Raw genomic sequence first — 17,685 nt, 5'->3', positions numbered from 1 at the left:
CGGACAATCGGGCCGTGTGTATGCCAGTCTGCCGTACTTTTGAAATGAACGGACTTTTCCCGCCCGGAGAAAAGTCCGCTCATTTCGAGCGGGTCTCCAGGTAGGCAGGGCCCGCAAAGGAGACGTCGCTGGCCCCGCCACCTGGTATGGACTTAAAGGGGAACCCCAACGCCGAAAAAATCGGCGTGGGGGTCCACAATAGACCCTTGTCCGAGCACGCTACCCGGCCGGTCAGGAAAGGAGGGGCGAGCGAGCGCCCCCCCTCCTGAGACGTACCAGGCCACGTGCCCTCAACATGGGGGGTGCCTTGGGGAAGGGGGGGCCGCGCGGCCCCCCCACCCCGAAGCACCTTGTCCCCGCTATCTTCTTGTAGCTCTTTTACTAGCGGAGGAGTCCGGCTTTCTTCCTCGCCGCCGCCCTCTTCTTCCGACTTCGGGGGTCTTGTCCCCCCTCTTCGGTTCTTCTGCCGGGCCACCGCGCCTTCTTATAGCTCTTTTACAGGCGGTGGCCCGGTCTTCTGTTGCCGCCGCCGCCGCCGCCTTCCGTTCTTCTTCTTCTTCTTCTTCTCCTGGAAATGTTGACTCGACGCTCTCTCCGGCCGCAATGCCAGGGACACGCTGCGCTGCGACTTATATAGGGACAAGGGGCGGTGTCACATGGGTTGGTCACATGGGTTGATGTCACATGGCGACAGTCCCGGCATCCTCCGGGACTGTGATATCGTAAGGGGGTGGGGTCACCATGTGACACCAACCCATGTGACACCGCCCCTTGTCCCTATATAAGTCGCAGTGCAGCGCGTCCCTGGCATTGCGGCGGCAGAGAACATCGAGTCAACATCTCCAGGAGAAGAAGAAGAAGAAGAACGGAAGGCGGCGGGGGTCGGCGGCGGCGGCGACAGAAGACTGGGCCACCGCCTGTAAAAGAGCTATAAGAAGGCGCGGTGGCCCGGCAGAAGAACCGAAGAGGGGGGACAAGACCCCCGAAGTCGGAAGAAGAGGGCGGCGGCGAGGAAGAAAGCCGGACTCCTCCGCTAGTAAAAGAGCTACAAGAAGATAGCGGAGGAGTCCGGCGAGAAGACCCCCGAAGACGGAAGACCCCCGGAGCTGTGCAATAAACTATTTTATCTTGTGTGTTGTGTTTTTTTTGTACTTTATTTTACAGGTGAATGGGTAGGGGTACATTGTACCCCATACTCATTCACATAGCGTGGGGGGCCGGTATCCGGGGGCCCCCTTATTAAAGGGGGCTCCCGGATTCCGATAAGCCCCTCGCCCGCAGACCCCGACAACCAACGGCCAGGGTTGTCGGGAAGAGGCCCTTGTCCTCATCAACATGGGGACAAGGTGCTTTGGGTGGGGGGGCCTTCCCCAAGGCACCCCCCATGTTGAGGGCACGCGGCCTGTTACGGCTCAGGAGGGGGGGCGCTCGCTCGCCCCTCCTTTCCTGGCCGGCCGGGTAGCGTGCTCGGACAAGGGTCTGTTGTGGACTTGGTGTGACCCCCACGCCGATTTTTTTCGCCGTTGGGGTTCCCCTTTAAGTCCATACCAGGGGGCAGGGCCAGCGACGTCTCCTTCGCGGGCCCCGCCTACCTGGAGACGCGCTCAAAATGAGCGGACTTCTCTCCGCGTGCGTGGGCGAGTCCGTTCAGTAGGGCGGATAGTACGGCGGACTTAGTACGCCGTATTAGTCCGCTGAAAAAGTGCCGTGTGTGGGCAAGTAGCCCGTTCGGAAAGTCCGATGGACAGCCTGGCGGGAAATCCGCCAGACTAAGTACGTCGGATAGATGGCTCTAAGTACGTCGGACAGACGGCTACGTGTGTAAGCGGCTTTAGAACATTTTGTAATTAAATTATTTTTCTCCTTCACTGATGTGGGCTGATGAGGCTACACTGATGATGCTGCACTGATAAGCAGCACTGATGGGCACTGATAGTCATCACTGATAGGCGGCACTGATTGACACTTACTGGCCCAAATTGGCAGCAGTGGTGGGCACAGATTGGCAATACTGATGGGCACTGTTGGGGCTGCACTGATCATCAGGACACAGATGATCATTGCCCCGATTGTCAGTGCAGATGTCCCCTGTGTGGATTTTCTGGTTTTTGGCTTTCCTCTCCTCACACGCTGTCAGTGTGAGGGGAGAATTGCTGATAACCAGCAAATTCTGTTTACACTATGATCAGCTGTGATTGGACACAGCTGATCACATGGTAAAGAGCTGCCGTAATTGGCTCTTTACCCCAATCTTTTGATTCAAAATGCAAAATTGCCCCTAGCCCCCCTTATACTTACCTGAGCCTGATCCCAACCAGCAATGTGCATGAGAGCAGGGACTCTCACCACTGTCTCACTCCTCCCTGGGCAGACTGATACACAGACTGGGATCACATTTTAGAGTGATCTTTTATTGCTGCCAGCCTAAGGCACACCTGTGCAATAATCATGCTGTCTAATCAGCATCTTAATATGCCATACTTGTGAGGTGGATGGATTATCTCGGCAAAGGAGAAGTGCTCACTAACACAGATTTAGACCGATTTGTGAACGATATTTGAGAGAAATAGTTCCTTTTGTGGACATATAAAAAGTTGTAGATCTTTGCGTTCAGCTCATAATAAATAGGGGCAAACACAAAAGTGTTGCATTTATAATTTTGCTCAGTGTATATATAGATATAGCTATATCCCGTGATGTCCATTCATCTTTAATCATGGTGCCAAACTAAAGAAATATAGAAAAAAAAAGTAAAATACTCCGCCTCCATGGGAGGTGTCCCCCCCCTGACTGCTGTCTTTTTGCTGTGACAGCTGTTATATAGGCAAGGGCAGGGCCACCCACTGACATAACTGGATGACTCCGGCCCCTCTGACGGCACATGAGGTTGGATAAGGGCCTGGTATGGATTTTGGAGGAGAACCCATACCACTTGTTTTATAAAATTTGGCATGGAGTTCCCCTTAAGATTCCATGCCAGACCCAAAGGGCCTGGTATGGATGGGGGGGGGGGGGGGCATGCCATTTTATATCCCTACTCACCAGCCACTTTACTAGGTTCACCTGTTCAATTGCTTGGTAACACAAACTGCTAATCAGCCAATCAAATGGCAGCAACAAATAAGGTTTAAGTGACTTTGAACATAGCATGGTTGTTAGTGCCAGATGGGCTGGTCTGAGTATTTCAAAAACTGCTGATCTACTAGGATTTTCACAATCATCTCTAGGGTTTACAGAGAAAGGTCTGAAACAGAGAAAATATCCAGTGAGCGACGAAAATGCCCTGTTGATGTCAGAGGAGAATGGGCAGACTGGTTGGAGATGATAGAAAGGCAACAGTAACTCAAATAGCCACACATTACAACCATCTCTGAATGCACAACACATCGAACCTTGAAGGAGATGGGCTACAGCAGCAGTAGACCACACCGGGTGACACCCCTTTGTCCTAAGAACAGGAAACTGAGGCTACGGTTTGCACAGGCTCCAAAATTGGACAATAGAAGTTAGGAAAAATGTTGCCTGGTCTGATGAGCCATAATTTCAGCTGCGACATTCAGATGGTAGAGTCAGAATTTGCTGTAAACAACATGAAAGCATGGATCCATCCTGCCTTGTATCAACAGTTCAGGCAGGTGGTGGGGTAATGGTGTGGGGGATATTTTCTTGGCTTACTTTGGGCCCCTTATTGAGCATTGTTTAAATGGCACAACCTACCTGAATATTGTTGCTGACCATGTCCATCACTTTATGACTACAGTGTACCTATCTTCTGATGGCTACTTCCAGCAGGATAATACACCATATCACAAAGCTCAAATCATCTCAAACTGGTTTCTTTAACATGACGAGTTCACTCCAATGGCCTCCACAGTCACCAGATCTCAATCCAATAGAGCACCTTTGGGATGTGGTGGACAGGGAAATTTGCATCAAGGATGTGCAGCTGACAAATCTGCAGCAACTGTGTGATGCCATCATGTCAATATGGACCAAAATCACTGAGAAATGCTTCCAACACCTTGTTGAATCTATTCCACAAAGAATTAAGGCAGTTCTAATGGCAAAAGGGGGTCCGACCTGGTACTAGAAAGGTGTACCTAATAAAGTGGCTGGTGAGTGTATATATAGATCTCTCTCTCTCTCTATATATATATATATATATATATATATATATATATATATGTAGCATTGATATCCTTGTATTTTGATGTGTATTAGCATTATAATGAAAGTCTAGGGACAGTTCTATAGCTTAGTGTTTGGCACCATCTAGCGGCCAAATACTGAAAGTGAACTTAAATGATATTTGGCTTTCAAGCATTGAACTATTTACAGGAAGTGACTGTTATTTACATTGGAGAGTTGACCCCTTTACCCAGGATGCTCAGTGACCTACCCATGGACACCCTCTCTTGCATTGCATGCTGGGTAGGAGATAAAAGGACCCTGAGCGGCCATTTTAGGTCTCTTGTGAACGCATGGCCTGATTGTGAGGACTTGTGCAGAGGCCTCCCGGAGGAAGTGACCTATTGCCTGTGCGGAGCACAACCCTGCTCTGTTGTGTGAGTGATCTGAAGTGCCAGCAACTCAGAGATCGGATTGAGAGGATCCAGAGACACTCGTTTGAGCATCGGAAGGCCAGGTCCACCTGTCGGAACTGGATGGACTGACGGAGCTGGCTGACGCAGAAGCAAGCTGCAATTACCGGACCAATGTTACCATACCAAGGTTCCAATCCAGTTGGTGAGTGGGTTGCTACCCATTGTTTTCTAAACCATTGCACCTAGTCAGACTGAGGCCGCGTACACACGCAGGGACTGTTCGCTCAACTTTGTTCGTCAAACAGTTTCAGCGGACAGTCCGCTCAAAATTAGCATGGACGGACTTGGCCACACACGACGAACGAACAGTCCGCTGAAACCGTGCGCGATGACGTGAATGGCACGTACGACGGGACTAGAAAACGACGTCCTATACACTGCAATGCAACCTTCGGCGTATAAATTCTTTCTGAGCATGCGCGGAACTTAGTTTGACGAACAAGCCTACACACGCGGGGACTGTCCGCTCAAACCAAGTTTCAGCGGACAGTTTTTCGGAAATTCCGAAAAACTTTGTTCAGCAGACTGTTCGCTGAAACTGTCCGCTGAAAGCCCACACACGAGCGGACTGTCCGCTGAAACACTGTTCAGCGGACAAAGTTGAGCGAACAGTCCCCGCGTGTGTACGCGGCCTTATATGCAGGCCTCGCTGGGATATCTAGTCCCATGGAGAAGGAGTATAGCAACTGACGCTAGGTAGGCATAAGGCCTACTTACTATCACACTTCAAGCACTGTATTATATTTGTGGAAGCAATACTAGGAACATCCTTAATTCAATTTTACCTGCCTTAACCTTGGATTACAAATGTATATGGAGTTACCCTTGCTAGTGAAGATCCGAAGATAAAGACTGAGTACTTTAAGTGAGATCTCACGCATAGCTATAAAAGTAGGGGGAGCTCCCATATATATATTGTTTGTAACTGTTTTACCAAAGTTCATTGTCCTGTTAATCTATGTTGGATGACAGTACAATTGTTGTAATCACCTATTTACAAATATATATAGTAAAATATACTTTGGTTAAGTATCTCATTGTGTGGAGCATTGCTTTCTCTCAGCAGGTGGAGTCAGTGGATCCTGAGAGGACAATACAGGTATATTGTGATATATTTATATTATATTGTACTGTATTGTATTGCACCACAGCTGTGTCAAGGGGACTGAGGCAAGTTAGTGGGGTTTTGTTACTAGAGTGCAGGCCCAAATCAAATGAGCCGCTCCTTCAGGAGTCAGTGCTACACACACACATATATATATATATATATATATATATATATATATTTAGCAGAGACCTTAGAGAATAAAATGGTGGGATTTGCAATGTGTTATGTCACCCAGTATTTACACAACGATTTTTCAAATGCACATTTTTTGAAAAAAAAAAAACATTTAATGAATTTTAGGCACACAAACACAATAGAATACCCTTTTTTTGTCAAATATATAAGATGATGTTATGCCAAGTAAGCATGCCTTTAAAGTGGTTGTAAACCCTTACAAACCACTTTGACCTACAGGTAAGCCTAGATTAAGGCTTACCTGTAGGTCCAAGAAATATCTCCCAAACCTTTAGGAGATATTTGCCCAAAGACGGGCACCGCTGTCTACGGTGCATGCGCCGTAGACAGCGGCGCGCAGGCACACTGAGCGCAGCATCTTCGATGACGAAGATGCCGCGCGTCTGGGCTCCCGTGCGCATGCGCGGGAGTGACGTCATTGCAACTTCGCCGAATGACAGCGGCGGAGCTGCAAGACCCCACCGAGAAGATGGATGCGCCGAACTACAGGGGACAGCGGTGACTTCGCTGGCTCCTGTGTCAGGTAAGTGACACATAATGGGCTACTATGCGATGCATAGTAGTCCATTATGCTTTGCCTTTGCAGGGAATGAAAGAGGAAGTAAACTCATCAGGGTTTACTTCCTCTTTAACTATGGAGAGATCCATATTTAGGACAAAATCACAGATCTATTTACATTTATTCTTGTATATCTTTATTTATATCAATATTTCTGTATTTACAGTCTTTTATGAAACTTTGCCTTTTTTAAAATACAAACTAGCTTTCCAATATGTTTTATTCCTGAAATTAATTTTTAATTAGCTTTTTTATTTTTTAAAGTTTTGGCTATAATTTAATTTACAGAGATAATACAGCAGCACCATTTGACCAGACTGTAATGATTTCAATTCAGATTTCAATAGGAACAAATAAGAACCTTTATGAAGTCTGTAGCCCACAGAGGAAGCACTATGTGCTAAAAGCATGGGGCCTCTCAACCTGCTGATTAATTAATGAGTTCATCTCTATCTTCTCATTCACTCAGGAACATCCCCACAGAGAGAACTGTAATATTTTCTATGGGTTTCTACACAAGGGCTGCATTGCTGCTAACCTATACCTAAAGCTTAGGATGACTTTATTTTTCAGTTTTAAAATAGTGAATGCTAATCTGAAAACAATAAAGCTTGATGATATCTTTATGGTTTAAAATATATGTGAACCCCTACTTTTATAAGTCAAAACTTTGTGTGTGTGTGTGTGTGTATATATATGTTTTTATAAGTGATCTCATATGACCTCTGTATAAGGGGCTTAGAGAGGTGGGGGGTGGAGACTGCAAGGGGTGTGTTAGTAGGAGGCTGAGAAACAACAGTACACTGATCTTCCCAATGAAGGGCTGGGAGTGTGTGTCAGCACAAGTCTGACTCCAGGATGACAGGCAGGATGTGCTCCCAAGTAGGATGCAAAGAAGAAAACAAACCACTCTAGGATGGACGTGCTTTCATACCCTGGGCATGGTCAGTCTGAAATAGGAAAGCGGGAGGAATGGCAGGATCATCAGGTATTTTACAGAATGGAAGCAATGCAAAGAAATCAGGAGACATTTTAATAGAAGTGCATGGAAACACAGACACATATCAGGAATATGAAATGTGGGGTTACCATACACTTTAACACACATACAGTAGGTATACTTTGTATTTTAGCTCTATAGTAGTGCCACAGTAAAAATTAAAAACAAGTGAAAAAAAAGTAAATGGCTTAATTTGTGTTGATTGAGATGCAAATTTGGAGCAGCAAAGCACAGTGGAAATGCCTGCAACTTCTCATTTTGAAGGTTAAAGCAGTATTAACGCCAAAAGCAAACATTTTTTATATTGCTCCTAGCCTGACAATGCTGCTGTCCAAATCTGCACCCTTTGTGGCCTTCATCCAGAGTGGTTTGAGTATAATACAGGAGTTTTGTTATTGGCCAGATCACCAGGGGAAAACAGTGCTGAAACATGCCTTAAAAAGAAATCTAATACAGCCACCACATCTAATGATTACATATATACTGATACATTATATTTTTGGTTTTGGGATTAATACAGCTTTAAATGGCAAAGGAAGACAAACAAAACCATATTTACCCCCCCCCCCCATTCCTGACCAGGAAATTTTTTGCGATACGGCACTGCATTACTTTAACTGACAATTGCGCGGTCATGCTACGTTGTACCCAAATAAAATTGATGTCCTTTTTTTTCCCAGAATTATTTTTTACTTTTTGTTATAAAACACACCCAATTGAAAAAGAAATTAAAAATACAAATTTCTTCATCAGTTTAGGCCAATATGTATTCTGCTACATGTTCTTGATTAAAAAAAATCCCAATAAGCATATATTGGTTTGTTTGTACAAAAGTTAAAGCATGCAAACAAATCAATATGGGATATTTTTATGTAATTTTTATTTTTTGCTAGTAATGGTGGTGATCAGCAACTTATAGTGGGACTGCGACATTGTGGTGGACAAATCGGACACTAAGTGACACTTTTTGGGGACCAGTGACACCAATATAGTGATCAGTGCTAAAAAATATGTACTGTCATTGTACTAATGTGGGAAGACCGAGATCCATGTCCCTGCTTATCAGAAACACAAGATCTCTCTCTGTCTTTCCTTGTCACATAACGACAATCTGCCTTGTTTACATAGGCAGACCATCGTTCTCATCATTTGTCAGGGCTGGTCCCGGTAGACATCGGGTCCACTGATTGGCTCCCGCAGTGTCCATTCACAGTGGGAGCTGGTCGCTTTTTTTATGGAAACATTACTTTCATGGAAACATGCTAGTCAAATAAATAAAACATTGTCTTATCAGCTGCCTAACCGACATCTGTTATGAATGTATGTAAGTATGGAACGTTCTGTCCTTCCTCTAGAAAATGCGTGTTGCCTGGCTGCCAATCTTAATCCAGTGATTTCTGAGTCACATGCATGTAAGTTAAGAAAGTCATTTTTGTGCTTATTTTTATTGAAACCAAAACACCAGAATGACAGCCAAGCCACTAGCAGTTTCAGAAAGAGATGTCCACAATGGCAGCCTCTATATCTCACTTGTGTACTCACATGACAGATTTACTTTGAAGACGAATTCCAAATATGGATATTTTCCATATCCGTACAATAAACAGGGAGAAGTGCACAAACATCCTATAATTCTATATGTGGAGGTTTTTTTTCGGCCCAAGCTTTGCAAGGCTGATATCATACTATCACAAAAATTGATATAAAATCATCAAATTTTATTGTACAATAATTCATAAAACAACATAAAAGACATGAAAGGCTGACAAAAAATGCTTGGTCCTCATACAGGATGTATGTATGTCTTAACACTCTATAGTCCACGTGACATTAAAATAAATGCCAACAGATTTTGTATAATACATGATGTTAATCTTGTGGATGACCCAGCATGTTTCAATGAACTCTTCCTCAGGGAATAGAGTGGATATCTGCAATATACAAGCTTCTGAGGGTACACCCAATTCACTATAAATCAATCACATACATGTGACATAGATACCTTGTGTACCTAATATATATTAGAGTTTCAAGCCTAATTGGCCATATACTGTATGGTATAAACAGCGGTGCGCACAAAGCGATGCCTGAAACATCCATGAAGGTCGCTGTAGGCAGTAATCAAATAAAATGCCATATAAATCAACTATTTATAATGTCTGCCACATTTTGCCCAATTTAGACAATTAGTCAGACTTCCTTACTAAACATCCAGTTGGTGAGGGTTCAATATTCTGCAGGCAGCCCAGAGGGAAGAGAAAAGGTGTGCAGCTACATGGGATTACAATATTCACATAAATGGGGTTGTAAAGGTGGAATAAAGTCATATAGTCATAAAATTTGCAAGTATCATCTAATGGCCCCTCTCATCCAACAGACCAGAAGTTCATGATAGCTACCCATGGGTCCATCAGTCTGGTTTAGCCAGATGGTATCAAGGTTTCTCCCAACATAGTGTATGCTCACAATTCCAAAAAGGCATCTAATAAATACTTTGGGACTAGGTATGACTAATAATCATGTGATCACTTAAGCCAATAGGTATCAGGTGTTCCTCTTACATTGGCAACCATTTGCACGCTAATTCCAGGAGAAAGGCACCAAAGCCCCACCAAGGCCAAGACAGAACCACCTACACTGGCTTCCCACTCCACCCACTGCAGCATCAACTGAGGGTTATAGAAGCCCCCCAGGCAAATACCCTGAGAGGCTAGCCAGTGCAAGGCATGGACCATATTACCCGCCAGGCCATTACTGCACCCCACAGAAGACCTCCAGCAGTACCATATTTGCTGAAAATACATAACACCACATTAGTTTACAAGAAATAGATACTATTCATACATATTTCTGCATAATATTAATCATTTAACAAACTTTTTTGCAGAGTCCTACCTTTTGTTATTCTGAGGAAATCACTGTGAGTTTGTCTGTGTCCATGTGGAAAGTAAATCTTTGTGCAGACTTCTGGGATAATCAGTGAGTCATTCACACAAGCAGGAAATTATGTTTCTGGGGGTGTTTTGTACACATTTTGTGTACAGAACACCTCCAGGTTGCCATATTGCATTTTCCAGAAAAATACAGAGCTGCAGATGAAAAAAGAAAGGTAATTTTTTAACAAAATGACTTGTGACGCAATTGTATACGCTATATTATTTCTTATAAAAATATAATAAGAAAGTGGAGTTACCCTTTAACCCCTTCCCAACCACCGCATGGCGATATACATTGGCAGAATGGCACGGTGGGCAATGTGGCATACAGGTACGTCCCCTTTAAGATGTGGCAATGTGGCATTGTGGGCACCCGCCTGCCGCGTGTTCTGCGGGTCCCACCGGGTGCCCACGATCGTGTCACGGAGTAGAAGAACAGGGAAATGCATTTGTAAAGAAGGCATTTCCCTGTTCTGCCAAGTGATATGACAGAGATCACTGCTCACTGTCATCAAGAGCAGTGATTGCTGTCTTGTGAGTAGTAGCCCACCCCCCCCCCCCCCACAGTTAGAATCACTCCCTAGGACACACTTAACCCCTTGATCGGCCCCTCATTTTTAACCCCTTCCATGCCCGTGTCATTTACACAGTAATCAGTGCATTTTTATAGCACTGATTGCTGTAGGAAGGGGGTAAATCCTTCCAGGGCTGAAGTGGTTAAAGCTGTTTTCATTTAAACAATTACGTCTCCTATGGAGATATTGACTATACAGGATCCTTTTTTATAAATGATTTATTTTTGTTTTATATGGAGAACCATAGGTTTCACAGCTAAGTAAAATAAAGTTATCACAAAGGTTGACAAGACCTCAAACTGAACCAAGGGTGGCACTAGACAGAATAAAATAAAGAGTGAAATGTTTTGTTAGGTTTCACAATAACCTATCTATTGCAAAATATATTTATTAAAGAGAATTTCAGATACATTTTTGTGTATGTGACACCAATCTAATACAATGTACATTCTTGTTATTTGTTGCTGACCAGAAACAAATCATATTCATTTCAGGTGTCCGATGTCACGTCAATGGGTACATTCTTGCTCTAGGTCAGTCAGGTCAATATTTTTGTCATTTATGATTGAATAACAATCCCCTCAAGACTACCTCCTGTCTTGTGCCCTGGTAAAACTTGATTTTCTTGATATCCTCACCTCCTACCCAAATGACCAGTTCTGTGAAATGCGTGTCTTGCAATTTCCAAGCCTGTCTAAAGTACATGGCTTCAGATTATAACACATACAAAAATATGTATGGTGTCAGTTAGAATTTAATCCTTGGTAATATTTTTTCATATTAAAACACAATAATAACCAGAGATAAAAATTAATGATCTGCCTTTCCTTCCCTGTACCAAATGGTACAATTACAGTCAATTGTCAGAATAATGTTGGGATCATTTTATAAATGTTTTTGGGAGTCAAAGTTTCCTTTTTTTTCATTGAAATTATAACTATTTGTCATCTGAATTAATAATGTAAAGTGTATTTATTTTTGACCAATGCAATATATATTGTATTTTTTACATTTATTTACAGAAAATGTTGAAATACAAAAAGAAAAACATTACATAGCACATCTGTAAATATCCAATTACTAATAATCTGCTTTCACGGTAAAAAAGTAGAGCTATTAAGTAGAGTATGGCAATTAGGTAGACTACACCATGCAGTTATTTTGTTAGTATAATCTGGTGTATTTATAAACCAGTGAATCTGACATTCACCAAACAATTGGTAGTTCTGCCACTGGTGTCAGGGATTTTGTATTTATTTTCTTTATTGATATTTTTTACCATTTTAAATCATTTTATTTCATTTGTTTAGAATTTCTTTTTTAGGTCCCCCATTCTGAGGCTTTGGTGAAATACAGAGAAAGGAGATTAAAGATACAGCCCTCAATCTCCTTCTCCATCTCAGCAACACAGAATGAATGTAGAGGAATAGCTCTGTACAGAGCTTCCCCTCTCCATAAATAAACTGAAGCATAGTAAACAGTTTACTATGCCTAATTTATGAATTAACAGAATCAGTGACCGGTACGGATCACTGACTCTATTAATTAAGACTAGGAAGGGGCTGGTAAATGACACATTTACCGACCTCTTCTTCACTCTCCTTCCTGACAGATCCCCTGCAGCACCCAGTGGGAGAGGGGAGGGGGGACCCACCAGCAATCAGCAGATCACAGGGTGCCATGCAGGAGTCCTGCAGACTATCATGCCGCGTACACACGATCGGAATTCCGGGCAGAAAAAGACAGATGAGAACTTTTCATCTGAAAATGCGACCGTGTGTATGCTCCATCGGAATTTAGCTGTCCGAATTTCTGCCAGCCAAAAATTGATAGCATGTTCTCAATTTTCCCAATGGAAAAACTTTCTATCAGTAATTCCGATCGTGTGTATGCAATTCCGACACACCAAAAATCATGCATGCTCAGATTCAACTACGAGACAGAAGCTACTGGCTACTGGCTATTGAACTTCCTTTTTCTAGTCACGTCGTACATGTTGTACGTCACCGCGTTATAAATGATCGGAATTTGATGTGACCGTGTGTAGGCAAGACAGCTTGAGCCGAATTCCATCGGAATTCCATCGGGAAAACCATCAGAGCTTTTTCCGACGAGAATTCCGATCGTGTGTACGCAGCATCAGTGTTAGCTGTATGCTTGTACCTCGTACGGGCAGGCAGTTGTACAATGACAGGAAGAATCAATGAACTACCTTGAGAGCTCAACAGTGCCCTGGAGTTCTACTGTTCAAAGAACTCTGTGAATGAATGAGGTGACAGTGAGTTCAGGGAGAAGATCCCCGACTCGCTGTTACTAGAGGCAGTGGATCGGTAAGCGGCTGCAGGAGTGGGAACATGTTCTGAAAGGTGAATTTATGGTTTAACTAATAATTAAAGTACCTAATCAATCAATAAATTAATTGAATGTGAATGTTGGTAATTGGGTCTGGCTACAGTTCTGGTATTTTGTCCTTATAGCATTTTTCACCTTCAACCACCTCTCCCTTAAATATTTTTTGGGGGAAATCGGCCATTCTAAAATATAAAGTATACTATAGCTCTGTTTTTTAAGATTTTTTTTTGTCCTGTGCATACTCCCCATCCTCCACTGATGCACTCCACAGCTTCTAGTGTAGAGGGAGCAGGGCTGTTATTTCTGGTCATGTGCTCCATGCATACTACAGTTCCCATAGAGCTAAATGTGTCTGCAGGTAAATGTGTGGTTCATCTCGGGAGGCAAGAAGGAAAGGGTGGCTATGTCTACATATGCAAGGGGGGATGGAGAATGTATCTGCATGGAGATATGTGGTCCATTTAAGGAGCAAGCAGAAAGGGTGACTATGTCCACACAAGGAGGGCACGGGGAACAATCGTAGCCAACCTAAAACAGGAAGTCTGACAATAGCAGAAAAAAAAGCTTGCAACTGAGAGATAAAACAAAGCAAGAGATATGTGGTGAATTCTCCTTATATTTAGACATATTGCATTTAGTTTATTTTATTAAAAAATATGTGCATACTAATACTCAGATTTTGTTTAGTTCATTGTACTTCATCTTCTATGTTTTTATGAACATAATAATTTACTTTTCTTTTAAATAAGATTCTTAGCGAATACCGTAGACATGTTTTGTCTACAGCGTATGGACAGTTTTGCTAATCACTGATGTCCTTCACTAACAAGCATTCCCAGCCACAGAAATATGGTCTATGTCTTTTGCAGCAAAGTTTGATCTTTGCTGATAAGAAATATAATTTGTCAGCATCACCATATCTTTCCTGATGTAAATAAATATCTGTGGTAGAAAGAAATGGATTACTGTTTGGATTATAATCGTCTACCTTTAACATGTTGACAATATTACTTCCCTGAAAGAATTGACATATTAATACATTCTCTTTGTGTCAGATGAAATCTTCAAGAAGAATTGTTCAGTTCAGGCCATGACAGATATGGTAACAAAAAGCTGGAGGCAAACCCAGAGTGTCCATCTCCCTAATGCTGGCCATACTGTAGCACCCCCTAGCATTTCTAGAGTGCTAGAATAGGACTGTTGTTGTGTTAGTGTAGGTACATTTTCAGTCTTGGCTGGAAGTTTTTCTGGGTCGGGTGAGTGACTCGGGTAGGCTGGATGAAGCAGTAGCTCCCTGCTTGCTGGAAACTTGGAGAAGGTTCAAGAAGCAGATAGGAGGAGTCCAGGAGGAGCTAGCTGGAGTGTTCTGAGGGTCCTGACCAATCCCCAACAGATGGTTTGGCAGGGGGCAGATCCCCTCAAATACTGAGGGTCAGCTTAGCAGGGGCAGTGTGGAGTTCGGTTGGAAGATGAAGATGGAGTGTTATGCCGCGTACACACGGTCAGACTTTTCGTCAGGAAATGTTCGATGTGAGCCTGTTGTCGGAAAGTCTGACATGTGTATGCACCATCAAACATTTGCTGTCGGGATTTCCGCTCACAAATGTTTGAGAGCAGGTTCTCAAATTTTCCGCCAACTTCACTTTGTACACAAGTTTGTCTCTTCACCAAAGTTCACGCATGCTCGGAATCAAGTATGAGACGGAAGCGCTCGGTCTTGTAAAACTAGCGTTCGTAATGGAGATAGCACATTCATCACGCTGCAAATTTTGAAATCTTTCAAAGCAGCGCATTCTCTTCTTCTTTATATTGCTATAATAATGAAGTTGCTTTGCTGCTGATATTCACACAGAGTTCTGACAAACAGATTTTTTATTATTTCTCGTGATCTCCTGAATAATCTTTTTTTGTTGTTGTTTTTTTTAATCAAGATCTCCAGAATAATCTTTTTTTTTTAATTTTTATATAGTGATCTTTTTTTTTTTTATTTCTTCAGATCTCCAGAATCATCTTTTTTTTCTATAGTGATCTCCATAATATTTTTTGTCGTTTTGTGTGTCAAGCTACCCCAATACCATTATTATCTTGTTTTACCTCAAAGAGGTTGATTGGTGTTGGTGTCCCTTGTTAATTTGACATTGTATTTTTTAAATGTACCTGCCTACTCACAAACTGTCCTTTTTGAAGTAAAACACATAGCCAAGTATTTGTCAAAACAAAAATTCTAAATTAATTAGGGGTCATAACAAAATAAAGAGGAAGGCAGCGCTGGAGAAATAGTTGGAATTGGTGAAGCCTTTGTACCCCAGGTCAGATATCAATTAATTGACAGGCAAAATTGGTAACCTGAGGAGTCCATTTAATAGGGAGCACAATCCGGTCCAGGACTCTAAGAGATCGGGAGCAGCAGCAGATGACATATATGTCCCGAGGCTGTGGTCTTACAACAGCCTGAGTCTTTTGCCAGACCACAGAAAACCCAGGTCATCACTCTCAACACTTCCTTCCACACTTCCTTCCAGGCTGCTGTGATGGGTTGAGTGGCTGTGTTGTTGGAGGTGTTGCTGGAGGTGGTGGAGGAGTAATATAGTCCAACTCACACAGGTGGCTTTTAGCTGTGAGTTGGCCCCTCATCCCCCCTCACTTGTTTAGGGCCTGAAGTATTATCTCCTCACAGATGAGGGCTTGGCCCTCCTCCATTTGTTCCAGTTTACTGGCTGTCAGACAGCCAACGACTTGGGGCCACCATGGGTTGTTGTGAGGACCGCAGTAGCCTGCCGAATCAAAGAAGTTGCTGACTCCTCACCTTCCTGGTCCTTTTTGTTGGAAGGCGGAGGGGAGGAACCTGGGATTCGATCAGGCTGCTTTCCACGACCTCCTCCTGGCTGAGACTTTCCACGGCCTCCTCCTGGCCTGTTATTTTCCTGTGTATGAAAATGGGACATAGTTTTAGTTTTTTGGTCATATATCACACACAATTTTGAGCTCATGACTGTTACAAATTGAATGTTACCAAATAGAAAAGATTCTGACCCCAGCATTTTTCATTCTTGTCCCAATTATTTTTGGCTACTATTGTCTATTGATATGTAAACCACTTTGTTAAATCAGAAATTAATGATTAATGATAACATCTAGTTACCATCATTACATTTTTGACAAGAAATATGTTGAACAATGCTATACCTGGCTCAAGCTAGGCTCCTCCAAATCTTCCTGAGTGGAAGGCCCAGGTTGTACTTCTGAAACCCCAGCTGATGTGGAAGGAAGTGTGGAAGGAAGGGTTGAGAATGATGGCCTGGGTTTACTCTGGTCTGACGTAGTACCAGAGCCTGGGGACATAAACGTCATCTGCTGTTGCTCCTGATCTCATGGAATCCTGGTCTTTTTTTCACTCCCTACTATATGTGCTCCTTAGGCCACCAATTTTGGTCTTCAAATAGGTGATGTCTGCTGTGGGAGTCACCAGCTTCACCAATTCCAACAGTTGCTCCAGCGCTGCCTTCCTCTAGGTTGTTGGAGTATTCTCTGTTTTTGACTTGCCACAAACATGACCGCTCCCTGTACCTGTCTATGAAGTTTGGCAGGAAGTCTGGGTCTGTAAATGTATCCATTTTATCTGCAAGATACAACACAAGACAAACTCTAATGTCAGGCTAAACTCTCCTAATCTTGTCCCAATATAGGCCTCAATCTATAAGCAGTATAGCCCACTAACCACTGATGCACCAAGTTAAAATTGTATCTTCGTTTTGTACGATCGGCAATTACACTACTTCGTCCTCCGCTCCCAGATTGTACATACAATGCACGCGTGTTATGCTTTATATACACTGCGCATGCGTGTATTCCCGCCCCTTCTCTTTTGGCACAGTGGGAGAGCACATGGCAGAGACACTGCAGGTGCATGCAGTGAGCAGCAATGAGGAAAGCCCGGAGCAAAGTTCCCGATCCAGGAGGGGATATAAGGCCTTAAATATGTCATTTGTAGAAATGGTGGAGATGGTGGACATCTTGAAGAAGGCAGACTATGATGGGAAGTATGGGCCCTACCCAAACCCAAATGTGAGAAAGGCCAAGATCATGACTAAAGTTGTAAGAAGTCTGCACAGGAATTTTGAGGGTACGACGATCCAAGGAGCAATTGAGGGAACGCTGGTCAAACCTTAAATTGAGGGAACACAATCAGTACAGAAGGATCAGGAAAGTGCTTCAAAGTATTTGTCCTGTGTTCCTGTTAGTATTATTACTTTAGTGCTGCTCCATGTGCTTTTCTGTTGTACATGTTAAAATGGCAAGTTTGAGGTTAGTGGGCACAGTAATCGTTTGTGGTACACAAACAAATTTCAGAAATAC

This window comes from Lithobates pipiens, unplaced genomic scaffold, assembly GCF_037356315.1.
Source record: "Lithobates pipiens isolate NorthernLeopardFrog02 unplaced genomic scaffold, aLitPip1_a1.2 Scaffold_3, whole genome shotgun sequence".
In the NCBI taxonomy this organism is placed as follows: domain Eukaryota; kingdom Metazoa; phylum Chordata; class Amphibia; order Anura; family Ranidae; genus Lithobates; species Lithobates pipiens.
Note: the sequence above shows the minus strand (reverse complement) of the source record.